Source organism: Glycine max, chromosome 7 (assembly GCF_000004515.6).
Source record: "Glycine max cultivar Williams 82 chromosome 7, Glycine_max_v4.0, whole genome shotgun sequence".
Lineage (NCBI taxonomy): Eukaryota > Viridiplantae > Streptophyta > Magnoliopsida > Fabales > Fabaceae > Glycine > Glycine max.
In genome coordinates this window covers 40,044,056-40,062,814 of record NC_038243.2, presented here as the reverse complement: position 1 = coordinate 40,062,814, position 18,759 = coordinate 40,044,056, and the positions used below count along the sequence as shown (strand labels likewise).

Below are 18,759 nucleotides of genomic sequence, written 5' to 3'. Positions count from 1 at the left end.
AAACAGTCCATGAAAAACCAGTAAATTTGAAGGCATGGCACATGACAAGACACAAAGCAAATATAGGACAAATTGAATATGAAAAATAAAGACCCTAAATTAGTGGAACGCAAACTTTTAGCTCGTTTCTAGTTTTTCTTTTAATTTAAAAATTTTCAGCCCCTCCACAATAATTTCGAGTAGGTAGCACATCTCACCACGCGACTGTCTGCTGATATATATATATATATATATATATATATATATATATATATATATATATATATATATATATATATGATTCATCAGAAACTAGAATTCAAGTTAAAATATACCTGATTTTAGCTTTTTAGAAGCAAATGAGCGTGGATACGTATGTGTTTCTGACCAATCAGCACTAGGAATTGATCTTGAGATATTTTTACATTATTTAGCTCAACTAAAGCAACCCAAATGATGTTTGTATTATTTTACAAAAAATTATAAACCAAATCCAGATTCACATGTAAGTTTTTTTTTTTTTTTTTTTTAATGTATAATGACAAGTATCAAAAGCCTTTGTGTTTTTATTCTAATATCCTACCACTAGACCGACCCTAATACGTTAATTCACTATTGTAAGTTAACACTAGCAATTTGATGATTATAATCAGCCTTGTACTGTTAAAAACAACCTATTTGTCGACCCATTTCACGGATTTCTCCCTTGTCATACCCAAAATAAAAAGCAACAATCTACAACAACTGTGTATATTAATTTAATAGGAGATATCACACGCATTCTAAGAATCCATGTCAAACAAAGAATTTCCAAGCAGCTGGATGAAAAGCACGCATAACCACACAAATAAAATCTTAAGCTCTTTAATTCACAAAAGGTTGAGAGAATATTTATTCACATTAGTCACATATAGTCAGTTTTAAATAACAGACTTGAGCTGCATCACATGATATGTTGTTGCAATGTCTTAATTGCAGTTTTCCATTATTTGAAAACATTAAAAAATTAATTGATACCGCTTGTAACACTGTATACAATTATATTTATCTTTTGCTTATACATTTTTCTTTTACGCACATACATATCTCAAAGATATATACTCCCAAATAAAAAAGGACAACATTCTGTTGTCTTTTTTTTAATGTTCACAACATTTTCTCAGTTGGAATTACTGCTAGGACTGAGCATGGGGTCATGTTTTCGGACCATTTTGGTGGCAATTGATATCAACTTTGTAACAGTCACAATATAATTGCAAAACTGTATCACAATCTAAAACCATGTATGTGATGAGACTAATATCGATTGAGATGAGCACCGATCAACCTAAACAAAATTTAACGCAAAAAACAAAAAAGAAGGAAAATGCAAAATAGTCCATTCAATTGCCTACACTAGAACATTTTCAGTCGGTGGATCTTTATCTACCATATGAATATGATCCAAATTAGCTTTTCTAGCTAGCAGATGCTGAATTAATAGAATGAACATATTCCAGAAGGCTTCGGTAGATTGGATCACATACAGTTGTCTACACAGGAAACTAACAAATTAAACCGCTTCCATTAATTTGTCTCTATACTCGTATCAGAAAACGCATCCCAAAAAAGGTTAGAGAAAGGTTGTTGAGATTATGAGACAAATGAGTACGACTATAAACAAATACGTGAACGATTATTTCTGTTCGATAGATCACTTTCATGTTGTCGAACCACACATATATACACAGAAATTGTGTACTAATTAACCATAATATGTTAAATTCATGCAGGTCATGAATTATTCACTAGCTAATTAATATATATATATATATATATATATATATATATGGAAAAGTGAATAATAATTGGTACTGGGAAGAGAATATAAAGAAGAGATGTATTTACAAAGATACAGTTGAAATTAAAAAAAAATTAAACAATATCAGAAAATAAATGAGATTAAACGTGTCAAGTAAGTGAAAGCCTAGTACCTGAAATTGAAATTGAGATTGTAGTTGAACAGTACCGGAATTCATGAGTTGAGAAACTAATCTGTTGGTTATTGAGTGATTGAAGCTGCAAGATGACCTGATGGAAACCACATCTTATGATAACCAAATTGCCCTTCTGGTGGGTTTCCTTTAAGTATTAATTCCAATTTATAAGTCTCTTTTATTTCTTGGCTCAGAAACTTGAAGAAAATGAAAACTCAAAAAAAAAAAAAGTAAATTTAACCCATGTTCTACAAAATTCCATCACTTTTTTCACCATTAGTGATACATACTGGAAACCTTGAATTTGAAAAAAAAAATTGAATAGATGGATTTTTCACCATTATTTTCTCTAATGACTGGTGCTTAAAAATTAGGCATGAGAGGTGAGAAAAAAAAAAGTATGTGATTTACCAGATCATGCTGGCAGCTTCAACCTCTCAAACCAACATACTTGTGATGAAAAAAGTGATGAACCCCTTTCATTGAAGCAAATCCTGAGAGAGGGTACCAACATCTTGATACATAGAAATTAACAAAAAGGGGAACAAGCCATGCATGTTTGGAGTAATTAAAGGGAGACCCTCGTGATCCTCTTTATCTCCACACTGATCCATATGAATGAATGCCTGTGCGCAGCTCAATGTCTCTTTTCTTTCACTACTGTGCCATAGAGGGAGTATTTAATGGTAGGTTTTGCTCCTCCTTACAGCTATTGACAATGACTTCCTTTTCCTCTCCTTTCTCTCTCTCTCACTCCATAGGGTTTACAATTGTGAATCATATTATAACTGGTATATAAGGGGACCACATGATGGTCCTTATAAGAAATTAATTAAAACGAAATGGGAAAAGTTTATATTAGAAGCTAGACTAATGTTAGCAAAAAAGTACCACTGGTCCTCCTCTTGGATGAGAGATCCTTTTCTTGAGGGAAAAGATGAGAGATTTGTAGTAAAGATTCAATAAATATTTAATGGGTTTACTTATCGTTGAGAAAAAAATTAATGGTTTAATTATTTGTTTACTTCTTAAAGTCTACAAATTTTATCTTTATCTTTTTAGTTTTTATATTTTTTAAGCAAAGAATTACAAATGGTATGTATAAGAATTAAAATATCAGTAAAAAAAATTAAAATAAATAAATTTTAAATATAAAAATTAAAGATAAAATTTATCTAATTATTTCGATTAAATGAGTTATTAAATTATATTTAATTTATATACGTCTTTAAATATGTAGTACTAGTAGCGTGATAAAATACCTGTCCCATAAGATCTAAATCAGCATTTATTGGTCAAGTACATATAAATTAACTGCACGACTAATCATTATTTGTAATATCCATATAGTTAATTATTTTACGATTTGATAATAAGTTTTGGCTCAACTCATTCACCTTTTGCTCATAATATTTTTATGATTTTTTTATATAATAATTACGTGGTTTGGATTTGAATCTTATCTTCTTATTGATAAACAATATGTAATTTTATCATGAATATTGATAAAAAAAAAAATAGTATTTGTCATGTTTTTAAAATGAGAGACCCCTCAACTCAGACCTTACACACACACAAACACACATATATATATATATGAAGTAGGGATAATATTTATCCAAACTTTAAAAAAAATAAAAAAAAAATCCTTCTCTTAGCTAAAGTAATCAGAATAAAATTATATTATATATACTTAAAAATAATCGATCTTTAATAATGTTTATCAAAAGTTTGCAAGGTAATTTCCTCTCAAAGTCTATTATTGAATTAAAAGAGAACACGATATAAATCATTCTAACAAAAGAAATTGCAGATCGATCAATGCTTCTACTTAAATACATATGGATGTAGCTGAAGTGTGTGAAACGTTTTGTGTTATAAAATCAACATCATAATTACTCACACTTTAACAACAGACAAGGATCAACCAATACTAGTTTATGTTGATACACTTGGTCTAGTATTTCCTGATTCATGATTTTATTGATAATTTTAGTGTTCATGCATGAGAGGTTGCATAAGGATTAAAAGGAACTGAATATGATTTTTATGCTGTTTATTTTATATGGTAATGAAGTGTCCAAATCAATTTCATATCTTAATAAAACATTATGATTAATTATATATAGGTAGTCAACGTTATATTCGGTGGACTTTAATTTAACGGGATAGTAATAGTTGCAGAAATTTGGCAGTACAATGAAAGTTTAATTTAATCTGTACTCATGTCAATCAATTATTAATTTATGACATTTAGACAATTGAAACCAAAATATATTCCCAAAATATTTTTCCAATGTATTTATAAGTGCTGTCAATGATATAAAATCAATTATATTCATTTTGCTACAACTATGGCAGCAAGGTTGTACTCAATGAATTTGGATTTCCTAATAACACTGTTAACTAATTAACATGATATGGTTATGTTGAAAAGAAAAATATAATTTTTATTAAATATTGCGTGAGTCTTACAACCAATCATGATGAGTCTTTGATTAAAAATTATTTCTGTCTCTTCAAAATGATCATATATATCATGTTAATAAACATGAGAGAATCCAAATCCATTGTTAAAATTATAGAAGCGCGTTACTAGAAAGTTTGGCAATAGTTTAGCACCATATTTTGAGTTTCTTTGGATTTGATTAATCTTGCTCTAAACAGGTGATAGTTATAGATAATGTTCCCATGTGCTTTCAGAGCACTTCGTCCCTACATCCACATAATCACAATTAAATAATGTCTGGTAATTAGATGTAATAAAAAGGGGTATAAATTGGCCAGGTTGGTGGAATCAGTTGAGGGTGCCCTCATTTTGTCTTTAGCTTTGGGTGGTTTCTCTGTCTTTGGTGTATTTGGTTGACAAACAATGACATATGGACAGACCAAATGGAAGGCAAGGACCACATATATGCATCTTTTTTAAATAGTTCTTCTGATTAGTGGATAGAGTCACATGGTTTTGCTTTTGTGTGTTTTAGCTCAATAATCAGTTTGATATCTTCAATTGATTAAGGTAGTTGTGACTTGTATGTGGTGGTTGTGAATAAAAACACTTCATATTAGGGCTGCTCCCTTTACCAAACGTATTAGGGTTCTCTTCTTTTATTTTTCTTTCTTTTGGTCCCACTTGTTCGTTTGATAGTTCAATGAACTCCTTTATACATAGATAGGTTTTTTTAATTAAGATCCCTTTTGCTTTCCGTGCCTTCAATTTCACAGTTAGTTTGTCCCAGCCTCTACCTAAATCAGGGTAAATGTTAATTACTTTTTAGAGGAAATCACATTTATCATGGCCAACTTGTGTTTCACCTGCTCCATTTCACTTCAACCACACGAAGACACTCGACTAGCTAGATCATTAGAAAACACTGAGCAACCAGAGTTAAAGAAGCACAAAGATATTAATACTAGTTTAGTAACAATTAATTCCATTTTCTATGACGTTTTTCAAATATGACACCCGGAAACAAAAATGAAACATATGCTTCGATTCATATTATCGATTATCTCCAAAATAGGATTCAAATTATACTTTTTTCCTTCCTTGTTTCCTCGAGTAAAAGGTGACACATATCAGTAAATAAATAAAAAAATATTAGCAACTTATTAAGCTCCAGGTGACAGATTTTTTTTCATACTTATGTGTTATTTTTAATTGAGATTTGACATGACTATTAAATTAGAAATTGCGAATATTCGTCTAATGCCAACCTGATTTTGAAAGAAAAAAGATCTGTTTTGACTAAATTCTAATTTGGATTTTTTTTTCAATTTAATTAAATAGAGCTGGATATAGTAATTAAATAATAACACTGAAATTACACATTATCCTAAAGATATAATTCAATTTTTAAATATTATTTTTAAGATTCTCATTGTTCATTGTCTTTTTATATATTATGTAAATTAAAATATAATTAATAATTTAATATGTAACTTATTTAAAAATATATAAAAATAAATTAATGTTTTTAAGAAAAGTGAGGTGATTTCCCCCATTAATTTTCTCACCCCAACAGAGATGACGTTAGGTGTAAATTTTGGTTGAATTATTCTGTCAGTTGTTGAGTTATTTGATAATTTTTAAATTAGATTCATGAACTATTTTTTTATTGAATCATTATATTTGTATTTATTTATAATTGGGTCATTCCGTCTAATTTGTGTTATGAAATAGGAACCTAACCAGAAGTGCAATCAAGGGGGTGGTGCTTCTAGAAGGGTGTTGTAAGTATAATGATTGAAACTGTTATAAGAATTTTCTGTAAAGTTTTAGCCACTATAGGTTAACTCAATCGAAGTAGTGTATGTTTTGGATTATAATTTGCAAATTTAAGTTTTTGACAAACTTATATTTGCAATCTGAGTTTGCAAAAGTATCACAAAATCTTGCTTCTTTAAAGTTGAGTTTCCAAATAAAATTTTACTCTCAAGACATATTTTAATTTGGAGAGTAGTCAAATATGAGCAAATTAAACTAATTTTACTCTCAAACATACTTTTAAATCCTCGCTAAAAATACAATAACACACGTGTTTTTTAACAAGTCTTTTGTAGACTTCATCCAATAGCACCTTGTAGAAAACTTTCATAATTAATTTAGTTGTGTTTACAACACACTTCAAAAGTATCAATGGCCTTATTGAACTTTTAATCAGGTGTTTGTTGTTATTTTTTTTTTTTATCTATAGTTAGATGGAAGGGTCCAATTAAAAAACTAATACAAGTTTAAGGATCCAATTGAAAAAAAAAATTTAAGGACCTAAATAAAAATGGTCAAAATCATCAAGAATATATATATATATATGACCTAAATAAAAATGGTCAAAATCATCAAGAATATATATATATATATATATATATTCTCCTAAACTTGATCTAAAACATTCACGCTCTCTCTTTTACAAGATGAAAACAAGAGTTACTGATCAATGCAATAAAAAAGGTTCTCGAACAAGGTGTGAAATAAAAAAGAATGTATGATCAATTGGGGTGAAATTATCCCAACTAATCAATGATCTTGAGTCTAAATCTTAAATATATAATTATATTAAATTCTTGAAGGAAATTTTTTATTATTTATAATTATCTTATGTTCCTCCAACAAGGTTCTCTCACTTATGGATACTAATAGTCTAAAAAAAAGACCAGAAGAGCTTTACCCCTTGGTTTTTTAAGAGATCGGTCCACCTTGTTATTATGCCTAATTGTAAGAATAGAGAATTATATGAATTTCACTTTTCTGGAATAAGCAAGTCTCACTTTAAATGTTAGTACATATATGTCAGTTGTTAATAAAAAAAATTCAATAATTTATATTATGTATATATACATAATAAATCATGTATGTATGTGTAATAAATTAATATCAATTTTTTATTTATCAATAAGTAAAATTATTTACTTTACATTCTGTTGCTCACTTTAGAAGTTCAAATTGAGAGAAATGAAGGAGATCACACTTATTTCATTCCTCCCAAATGTTAGACACCTTTACATTCCCAGTTGCCATCTGCGCAATTTTTAATTGTTTTGGTAACCTAAAGTCAACAAACCAACATTTATTTTTGAAATGAGCAAGTGCTTTCGAATGATGTGATGGTTTTCTTACCATTGCAATTAAAATTGCTGTTGACCAATCAATTCGCTTACTGATTCAATGTATTTATATTTTGCATGTGTGGTTGACGTCATTGAATTGGTTAATTACAACATGTATTAAATGTGGGAAAGGGTTCAGTAATATTGGAGATGTTGGTTCTAAAGCATTAAAAATAATTTTGGACAACTTATAAAATTCCCAAATTTTAGCTGTTTTTTTATAGAAAAATAATGGTTTTTCAAAATAAACTGAATGTTTCCGATCATAGTTTAAATTTAGAATAATATTTTTTTTTTAAAAAAATATTTTTATGAAGTTGAAATTTGTAACTTATGATTATTTTTCTATATTTTTTTTCTTTTTCATACTTTTTATTATATATAAGCTGATTTTTTATTGCATCCAAACAAAATTAATTATTTCCAAATAAATTTTTAACAAATTTATACAAAAAAAATTAATTTTAATTATAATCAATTATAAAAATAATCAACTATTGAAATAATCTAACTTTTAACGTTATCCTAAACATGCTCTAAATTTTAATAATTTAGACATGGCTTAGAAATTTCAAATGTTAGAATTAGTTAGAAAATGCTGACCGCTATCCTTGAAGCACTTAGGAAAATGGTTTATATGAAAATATACTATTTAATTAAGTTTTATCATAATTTTAATAATTTATTAACGAGTACCTTTAATACGCTCTTTAGGCGAAGTCAACTTATTTTATGATCATCTGTTTCAATAATATATAAGAGATGGTTTTTTTTTTCTTTTTTTAAGAGAATAAACTTATTGCATTTCATTCAAAATGTAAGCATGAATACAATTGGAAATATGCTAAAAAATAAGGTTGGTAACATGAAACCTAAGTGCCCTAGCTATAGAATGGGCAATATGGTTGACTTGCCTCCTTACTAAATTCACCCTAGAGTTTGGAAAATGACATAAAAGTGAATTACACTTAACAATGATATAATGAAATTATGAAAGTCCCTTTCTCTTTGAAATTAATTCATCCATGATAGGCTTGTAGTCAAACTCAAATATAGTGTTGTTGAGGTGCAGCTTTGCTACCCATTTTATAGCTTGATAGAATGCCCAAGCTTCAGCCTCCCTTGGTTCAGGAACTCCTTTAAAGTGAGATGTTTTTTTTCCTTAAGAATCTCCTTTGTTCATCGTGAAGCACCATTCTAGCTCCATGGTTAGCTTGGTTTGAAAAAATAGTCGCGTCAACGTTCAACTTAAAGAATCCATGCTCGGGTTTTTGCCAATGGGTGCAGTAATCTGGTGCGGTGTTTGTTGAATATGGTTGCAGCTGAAAGTTTCTCACATTCCTCCATTCATGGTAGAACTGCATTGCATGCAGGAACGAGGTAATTGTGGAGGATTCTTGGATTCCCATATTTTTTCATTGTGTCTTTTCCAAATGCACCAAAGAGATATTGCAAACGTGCATCTGCGATCTTCTTTCATAAATTTCAGCAGCAAAAAGATGAGCTTGGTGGCTGATTCCACGTGATTCATGTGATGCTGGATTTGTCTCCATAAGCCAGATTGCTCCCAAGTATTCTGTACCTGTTGACAAGCAAATAAAACATGCCACTCATTTTCAAAATTGGTCCCACAATAAGCACAACATCTCGTGCACTAAACCCCCTTGGTTTGAAGTCGAATACGAGTTGGAAGGCATCCTCTCAAAACACGCCAAAGGAAGAGCTTTATCATGGGTGGGATTTTTAAGTTCCAAATCATAGACCAATTTCCAGGAATTCTAAGAGGCTCATTATTTATAATCTTCTCCATTAACAAGTTGTAGGCTGATCTCACAATATATGTACCACTTGCACTAGATTTCCAAATAAGCAAATTATCATCATTGGTGTTTGTCAAGGGTATCGTTTTAATATCGTGCACATCATTTCCAGAAATGGTTTGCTCAACAATATCTCACCTCCAATTACAACTTTCGTGATCTACAATTGAATTGACATTTAAAAGTTCAAGATCGAAAGGTGGAGTGGAAGAAAGATAAGGTTCATCTGGGTTTTTAAGCCATAGTTGAGTCCAAATGTTGATTGATTGACCATTATTAACCCTCCATCTTGAGCCCTCCTTTACCAAAGCCTATGAAGCCTGGATGCTATGTCATGTATAACTTGGATTGTGCTTTAGAGGGGCATCCCTAAATTGTTGTTACGGTAGTATTTAGCTTTAAGCACTTTTGTCACTATAGCATTTGAGTTAGCGGAAAGTTTTCAACATTGCTTCCCTAGCATGTGGTTAAAGCCATGGAGATGTGTGAATCCCAAACCTTCAAATTCATTTTTCATAGTTAGCTTTTCCCAATTGAGCCAATGAACGCCTTTACTCAATCTCGCTCTTGAGCCCCACCAAAAAGAGTTCATCAACTTTTGAATTTCATCCTCCAGAATCAATGGTAATAGGTAAATACTCATGTAGTAGGTAGGTATGGCTTGGGCAGAAGATTTGAAAAGAACTTCCTTTCATTCTTTTGACAAGTGTTTATTTGACCAATGATTGATCCTATTCCAAAGTTTATCCTTCAAGAAGACAAAAACGTATTTTTTTTTCTTCCAATGGGGGAGGACATACGAAGATATTTTCTAGTTCCAATAATGTTAGAAATACCAAGAAATGACATAATGTGTTGTTTTATATCATTTGTTGCATGGGGACTAAAAAAAACCTTGGATTTATGAAAATTGACTAGTTGTCTAGAAGCCCTTCCATATGTGTCTAGAATTTTAGTCAAAGTGCTAGATTCTACCTCAATAGCCCTGCAAAATAGAAAACAATCGGCAACAAATGAAATGTGTGTGAAGGTTAGTGTTTTATAATGTGGCAAACTAAACTTTATTTTTTATTAAGAGAAGTATCTACATTTAGTGTTTAACAATATTTCTAACTTTCCATAACAAAAGATTCCTATGAAAAAATCACAATAACAAGAGCATAATTAGAACTTACGAGCACCAATTTCAAATACATCATAAATATGGTGAAGACTAAAAATGCAATAGGTAGAAATCCTTATAAAAATTCAAGTAAAATATCATTTTGGTCTTTTATGATTTTACTAATTCATGTTTTAGTTCTTTGTGTTTTAGAATTCATGATTTCATCCTTTTATGTTTCAAATGTTACCCATTTTATTCCTTTTCGTGAGTTGGTGTTAATGGAAATTACAAAATGTTAGGTTGTTCAGTAACAGAGTGAACTAATATTTTACTATACAATGTTCAAGAATGCAACTGATGTTGCATTTTTATTGTTGGGGGATTAGGGGTTTTTTGCATTCTTCCTCTCCAAATAAAAGGAAACCTTCAACCCTAAATTGAAGATTGAGGTTCCCTCATTAAAGGGTAAATTGAAGGTCATGAAAAAGGTGAAATAATGGAATCATATGCATATGGTTTCAAGTTCAAAGCAAACTTGTTTACTATTGTATTAGTTCCTCAGTATTTAATCATTGATTGCTAGCAAGATTTGACGTAGCTCCATGTGGAGCTTGTAGGCCTTAGATCTTCTTCATCAATGGAGTCATTTGTTTCTTGAAGATCATGGTAGCGGAATGGAGAAGGAAGAAAGATGATTGGAGACACCACTTTAAGGAGAAGATGAGTCAAGAAGAAGCTCATCACCATAGGAAGCCATGGATAAGAGCTTGAAGGTAAGAGAAGATGAGTGGAGGGAGAGGGAGAGAAGGGGCATGAAATTTTGTGCCTCAAATGAGGTCTGAACTTTAAAGTATAATTCTTCTCAAATGATTAAAGTTGAAAAAATGCACACACATGACCTTTATTTATAACTTAAGTGTCACACAAAATTAGAGGGAAATTTGAATTTCTATTCGAATTTTACTTGAATTTGAAATTGAATTTGTGGAGCCAAAATTTCACTAATTTGATTAGTGAATTTTAGCTATGGTTCAGCCCACTAATCCAAGATCAAGTCCAAGATTCTCCACTAAGTGTGCTTAGCTGTCATGAGGCATGTAAAACATAAAGGGCACACAAAGTGTGACTATATGATGTGACAATGGGGTTTAGCAAACAAATGCTCACCTCCCCCTCTAAAATTTAATTGGAGTGGGCTTCTCCCAATTCAATTAAATTTATTTCCCAACACACACATCAAATATTCACTTAATGCACGTGAAATTACAAAACTACCCCTAATACAAAAACTAGTCTAGGTGCCCTAAAATATAAGAACTGAAAAATCCTACTTTTCTAGGGTATCCTACCTACATTATGGAGCCCTAAATACAAGGCCCAAAAATAATGAAATCTTAATCTAATATGTACGAAGATAAGTGGGTTCATACTTAGCCCATGGACCCAAAATCTATCCTAAGACTCATGAGAACCGTAGGGCTTTCTCTTGCATCTTTGGTCCAATCTTCTTGGAGTCTTCTATCCAATGCCCTTGAGGGGTAGGATTGCATCATTCCCTCCCCCTTGAAAAGGATTTAACCTCAAATACAGAGGTTCCTGAAACTCTGGGCTTCTTCCCTCAATACCTATAAAAAGAATAAAAACATATACATTAATGGTGTTTGGTATGTTGGAGTAAGGTAAGGTTTGAAAATCCATTTCCTGGAAATCTTCCCATGAGGGAACATGGTTCCTCACCAACTCAATGAGTGGTGCTACAAGTATAAAAAAATATGGGACAAACCTTTTGTAAAAGTTTGTTAAGTCATGGAAGCCCCAAATTTTCCTTATACTTGGTGGAGTGGGCCACTCAGGAATGACATTTATTCTCTTAGGGTTCGTAGGAACCCATTGATCACTATTTAAAAAATTAAGGAAAGTAATACAATAAAACATACTTTTTACTGTATTTTCACGTTGATTATTCCCACCAAAATTTACGACAAACCTAAGGTGTCCCGTATGAGCACCTAAGTTTGTATTGAAACTAAAAATAAGAACAAACCTACCTAATGAGTCCTTATGTATGTTAATCATGAAGATGTTGGATGCATGGGTGATTTTACAAAAGAGGGTTGCACCACTCAACACATTCATCATACCACCTATCATAGGGATTTGGTGCCTCATAATACCTATTTTGGGCACCAACAAAGCACAAGGAGTTAAGCTCTTACGAATCAAAACCTTATCCAACAACTCCTTTACTTGAGGAATAACCTCAAGCTCAATAGGTATGGTAGTGCTAAGGGATGTTTCCCTTGATATGAGAAGGTAGAAAGATTGTTTAAGAAGGATTGCTCTTTTGATATCACCTTTTTTTGCAAAATAATTTTCCTTCTTAACAATCTTCTTGGAGGAATCATTTTCCACTTTTTCCTTCCCCTTGGCCATTGAAGACAAGGCCTTACTATCCTTATTTTTCTTTTGTTTTTCTAGTTTTTCTTCCTCATCCCTCTTATCTTTCATAGTTAGTTGATCTTTGGCCACCTGTGAAGGTGTTTAAGGATGCAATGCAAATTTAGTGTCAAGATGGGTGAGAGTAATCTCATTACTTAGGCCATTGTAAATGATCTTCCTATCAAATTTCCATGACCTTCCTAAGAGAATATGCCCTGCCTTCATGGGAACTATATCACAATTAACTTCATCCTTATATGTCCCAATGGAGAAAGGTACTGCCACTTGTTGGTTAACTATCATTTCCCCTTGCTCATTGAGCCATTGAAGTTTATAAGGTTTTGGGTGGGAAATGATAGTGAGTTTTAACTTGGAAACTAATTTTGTGCCACAACAATTGCAACAAGATCCACTATCTACAATGAGATAACAAGTTTTATCTAAAAATTTGCATCTTGTATGAAAGATGTTATCTCTTTGGGATTGGGATATATCACAATATTGGCCTCCAAGGAGCCTTTTAACCATTAGGACGTCACCTTCTTCATGGGGGTAGACTTCCTCACTAGAATCTTCATCCATTACTTCATCTTCACTTCCACTAGAGGAAATGGAATAAGTAGTCTCCTCTTGACTACTATAAATGTCTTGGCCCCTCATAATCAAGGTTTTCTTTGTGGGGCATTGAGAGTCAATGTGACATCTCCTAAGACATTTAAAGCATTTAATATTGCTAGTCCTTTCTTGGGAACTAGTCTTAGGGGTGGATTTATCTATGGTCTTACCCTTATCTTCCTTGGGTTTTGAAGGTTCATCCCCCAAAATTCCTTGGGCTTAGTCCTTCCTTGGATAAGAGTGAAAGCCATAAGATTTTGAAGAAGGTTTTCTTTTAAGTTGTTGCTCCACTCTTATACAAAGTTGGACTAGATCATGTAGGTCCCTATATGGAAGGAGTTCAACCTTGTCCCTCACTTCCATATTAAGCCCACTAAGGAACCTAGCTCTGCTTGTTCTTTCCTTCTCCCCAAGTCCAGCTCTTAAAAAGAGTAGTTCCATTTGTTGTCTATATTCTTTAACACTCGTACTCCCTTGTCTAAGCCTTTGGAGCTTGTCCATAAGCTCCCTTTCATAGTAGGAAGGAATGTGGCTCTTCCTAAGGACACTCTTAAGATCATTCCAATACTCTACTGGAGGATTCCCATGAATCCTTTATTCCCTAACAAGGGAAGTCCACCAATAGAGGGCATACCCTTGAAAGCTAAGGGTAGCCAATGGAACTTTTCTCTCTTCGATAATATAATGGCAAACAAAGAGTTGTTCAACCTTCATTTCCCAATCTAAGTAGGCCTCAACATTATCTTTTCCATGGAAATATGGGAGGCTAATGTTAACCTCTTAAGGCCTTCTATCCTTTTCTCTTCTTTGGGAATGATGTTTAGTATGTGAACTATGACGCCCTCAATAATAGTCGTTAAGTTCTTCACTTAAACTCTTGCAAGAGTCATGACTACTATAGGAGACATGTTTTTCTCTTTTCATTTCTTTCATTATTTTTCTTCTTTCTTCCTCTCTTATTTGTTCTCTCTCATCTTGATTTATTTCTACCCTCTCTTTTCCTTTTTATTTTCTTTCTAGTTTTTCTTTCCATAACTTGAGAGAACTCAACTCATCTAAGATTCTAGATAGAGGATTCTTATGACTAGTACCCTCACCATTAACACTAGATGAATGATGACTCATGTTGGTTCTTAAGTTGTGGTTCTTTCTTGTTGGGGGTTTGTAAAAGGTAAAAGCTAGGGTTCAAAAGAACTCAAGATAAGCGTGATAAGTAAGAAGAAAGTATTACGTAATTACAAGATAAACTAGGTGTGACTAGTAAAGAAAATAAGCTATAAAAATAATCAAGAAATTAAAGTGCAATAAATGTAAACTAGGCAAATCCTAGGAGTGTATGGATGAACACATTTAAGGTTCCCAACAAAACACTCATTATCCTAAGAGAAAATTGCCTAAAATTATTATACACAAATGGAAGTTTGGTAACCTTTTGGAGGCTCCCAACACACTTCCAATGAAATACCTTTTTGTTACAAAACTTGAAAGTATTGAAGGTAAGTAAATTGTCAATTACAAAATTACAAAACGATCCTCAATTTTGGTGGTTGCTCTCTCTTTGGTGATTCACTCAATTTGGAGTGCTTCTTAGTCCAATAGCTCTTAAGGTGGTTGTCCCCTTGCTTCTTGACTCAAATTCTACAAGGGATGACACCAATCCTCCTTTCCAATTCCCTATATGGCAACCCACAAACAAGGAAGCAAAGAGCGAAGCAATAACCAAAGACCAAAAAATGAAATGAAAGCTAAAACCAATAGAGTTTTAACAAGATAAATTTTCAAGTATTATTCAACAATTAAAGCAATGAAAAACACATAAAAGCAAGTTAGGACTCAAAGAGAAACGTAGAATGACTCTAGAGTAGAGTAAAAAAAACTTTAAAAAAGACTCAAGAAACCTCTAGTTTTGGCACTTGTTTTCACACTAATTTTCAATTAAAATTTCAGAACTAAGATTGGTATAAAATAGACATCAATTATAGAACAAATTTCGAGCAAAAACAACAAGCACACTTCCCTTTCACTTTTATTTTTCTTGGACACTGATTTTCCTGTCAACTTGTGTTATTTTTCGTATTTTTTCCTTTTATCCAAATCACTTGCTTCTTTTTCCAGATGTCTAGAAAATTCAGTAAAAATTTCAGCTCAAGATTCATAGTGACCAATTCCCAGTAATTTTACAAGTTCGTATGTTCAAGCTGCGAGCACCAGCGATTTGAACCTAGAAATCAAGAGTAGTGCTTATGTTGCTTAAGGCTTGGATAGTTACAATTTGTGTTTGCTTATGCTCAATTGTCTTGAATAACACAATTCAAGAGATCTTAAGACTTATTTTGATTCACAAATCCAGCCACAACTCAGCACCACAACTCAACTTCTTCATAGGCATCATGTAGGAAACTTAGAAAACAAAAAAAAAAAGTTCAACAACAAGACTACTTCTAGGAATTGATTTAGAACATGTTATGAACTAAATAACATGCATGAATTAGACTTAAAATTCAAAAGATAGGCTAAGAATGACAAGAATACATGAACAAATGTATCTAGAATTCAATCAACAAAATCAAAATTCAACACAAACTTAGAACATAATGTGACAATTATTATGACTAAACATGACTCTAAGACAACATGGATTAAGTGATTTACACTTAGATTTTTGTGTTTTTTTTCTAATCAATATTTTGGAAGAAAATTTATATCTAAAGGTTCACCACAAGAAGATAATGACTGAAAAATGATAGAACCTAAAATCAACACAAAAACATGATTCAAGAGTAGATCTATAAAATTTGAACCATAGAAATGCAAGAACAAGTGTAGATCTAAGATTTAATCGATTTATTTTTTTGAATCTACTCCAAATAGAACCAAACCACAAGAAAATGGAGGATATACATAAATAATAAGATGAAGAACAAAGAATTAAAGTGAATTGACAGAACAAAAAGATAGAGGAAGCAAAAGAACATCACCTAGACAAAGATGCTCTGATACAACATGACGTAGCTCCATGTGGAGCTTGTAGACCTTGGATCTTCTTCATCAATGAAATCCTTTGTTTCTTGAAGATCATGGCAGCGAAATGGAGAAGGAAGAAAGATGATTGGAGACGTCACTTCAAGGAGAAGATGAGTCAAGAAGAAGCTCACCACCATAGGAAGCCATGGATAAGAGTTTGAAGGTAGGAGAAGATGAGTGGAGGGAGAGGGAGAGAAGGGGCACAAAATTTTGTGCCTCAAATGAGATCTGAACTTTGAAGTCTAATTCTCAAATGATCAAAGTTGAAAAATGCGCACACATGGCCTCTATTTATAGTCTAAGTATCACACAAAATTGGAGGGAAATTTGAACTTCTATTCAAATTTCACTTGAATTTGAAATTGAATTTGTGGAGCCAAATTTTGGAGCCAAAATTTCACTAATTATGATTAATTAATTTTATCTATGTTTCAGCCCACTAATCCAAGATCAAGTCCAAGATTCTCCACTAAGTGTGCTTAGATGTCATGAGGCATGTAAAGCATGAAGGACATGCATAAAGTGTGACTATATGATGTGGCAATGGGGTGTAGCAAGCAAATGCTCACCTCCCCCTCTAAACTTTAATTGGATTGGGTTTCTCCCAATTTAATTAAATTTATTTCCCAGCACACGCATCAAATATTCACTTAATGCATGTGAAATTACAAAACTACCTCTAATACACAAACTAGTCTAAGTGTCCAAAAATACAAGGGCTGAAAAATCCTACATTTCTAGGGTACCCTACCTACATTATGGAGCCCTAAATACAAGGCCCAAAAATGATGAAACCTTAATCTAATATGTACGAAGATAAGTGGGCTCTTACTTAGCCCATGGACCCGAAATCTGCCCTAAGGCTCATGAGAATCCTATATTGAAAATGGATATTCATGCATGCTAATAGCACATGCAAGATCCTTCTTTGCATTTTCTTCATTATAACTTCTAGCAGTCAATTCTTGTCTACCTTGTGTAACCTTAGGAATAAGAAATGTTTGTACCTTCCCTTTGTCATGTAACCTTTTCTGAATTCATTTCTCCATATGGGCATGCAAATGCTTTGTTCCATTCTTTGATGCTCCCTCCCCCGAGAAACTTTTTGCAGTATTTACATTGGGCCTTGTCTTGCCCATCAATAGTTTTAATCTTATCAAAATGGTTCCACACAATACTTTTGAGCCCCCCTCCTCCAGTTTTTGTTGACGATGCAACATGGTCATCCACCTCCATGCTAGGTGGTTGTTGCATAAGTTCATTATTAGGACCTTCAGCTATACCAGTAGAACTCTCTACTGGAGTTGGTTGGTGTGAAGACTGTAGAGTTGGTTGGCGTGAACTAGGTTCTTCAGTTTGCATATTTTTCTGCCATGGACTTCAACAACTAGCTATTATTTTAAAAATCAAAGCAATTAATACAGATTAACAAACATGAATCAAATAGTAAGATTTAACATAATCCATAGTACTTCAAAAAGCAATGATGGGTGACAACTAGCTTAGAAAGAGGAAGAACAACCATAATAATTTTAGAGTAATGTAATTTTAACAAATAGTTCTCATGACATCTTTTATAGCAAGGAGAGATATATACAAATTAATAAGGGAGATGTGTGAAACAAAACTTATATATATATATATATATATATATATATATATATATATATATATATATATATATATAATTGACTATTTCTTCAAACAAAACTGAGATATTTATAATTGATCCTCATTTTCATGGTTTATAGATAGATGGTTACTGTTTCTATTTCACACTTAGTCTAGTTGCAGCGACTCCCCTGGTTTTGCAAAACAAAGACAAGATTCTGCAGGGGTTAAAAACTCTCGTATTGATGAAGTTGACAATTAGACAATATGAATTTTTTTTTTCATAGAGATTGTGTAAACATATTAATGGGCATGTAAATAGCCTCTTAGAGACTTATCATATATAAATCTTAAACCATCATTGGGTATAGATCATTTAGTTGACTAGGGACATATTTAAAATTGAGGACAACCTCAAATTAACAGCCTAACCTTCTGGTTGAGAAAGAATGTTTTTCTTGTTACTCACATTACCATTTGTTATACTAAGAATGTAGATGGCCATGCCAGATTTTATGTACTCAAAGAAATACATTTTGAGAATAAAATCACAGTAATTTTGTCACAGCAGACTGTAGTGCTA

At 32.1% G+C, this 18,759-nt stretch overlaps 1 non-coding gene across 1 annotated transcript; it reads right to left on the bottom strand.

Moving 5' to 3' along the window:
• Positions 1-2,022: 2,022 nt before the first annotated feature.
• On the bottom strand, positions 2,023-2,397 carry MIR167C (microRNA MIR167c). Its single transcript, NR_048606.1, has one exon. It is a non-coding gene; the product is annotated as a microRNA MIR167c (primary transcript).
• Between the last annotated feature and the right edge of the window lie 16,362 nt (positions 2,398-18,759).